We start from the raw sequence: 697 nt of genomic DNA, 5'->3' as shown, positions 1-697 counted from the left end.
GTAAATTGGGAATATCTGGAGGAGGCCCCTGTCCGACAGACTTTCAACTCACACCTCCGGCGGAGCTTTTCATGCATCCCTGTGGAGGCTGGGCGCATTGAACCCGAATGGACAATGTTCAAAGATTCCATTGCTGAAGCTGCGGCGAGGAACTGTGGTCTTAGAGTCTTAGGTGCCTCAAGGGGCGGTAACCCACGAACACCGTGGTGGACACCGGTGGTCAGGGAAGCCGTCCTACTGAAGAAGGAGTTTTTCCGGGATATGTTATCTCAGAGGACTCCGGAGGCAGTTGCAGGGTACCGAAGGGCCCGAAGGGCTGCAGCCTCTGCCGTGAAAGAGGCAAAGCAGCGGGTGTGGGAGAAGTTTGGAGAAGACATGGAGAAGGACTTTCGGTCGGCATCAAAGTGCTTCTGGAAAACTGTTTGCCACCTCAGGAGGGGCAAGTGGGGAACCATCCAAGCTGTGTACAGTAAGGATGGGACACTGTTGACCTCAACTGAGGAGGTAATAGGGCGGTGGAAGGAGCACTTTGAGGAACTCCTGAATCCGACTAATACGCCCTCTATGTTAGAGGCAGAGCTGGAGGATGATGGGGGATTGTCGTCGATTTCTCAAGCGGAAGTCACTGATGTAGTCAAACAACTCCACAGTGGCAAAGCCCCGGGGATTGATTAGATCCGTCCAGAAATGCTCAAGG

This window comes from Perca flavescens, chromosome 14 (assembly GCF_004354835.1).
Source record: "Perca flavescens isolate YP-PL-M2 chromosome 14, PFLA_1.0, whole genome shotgun sequence".
NCBI classification, from domain to species: Eukaryota; Metazoa; Chordata; class Actinopteri; order Perciformes; family Percidae; genus Perca; species Perca flavescens.
Note: the sequence above shows the minus strand (reverse complement) of the source record.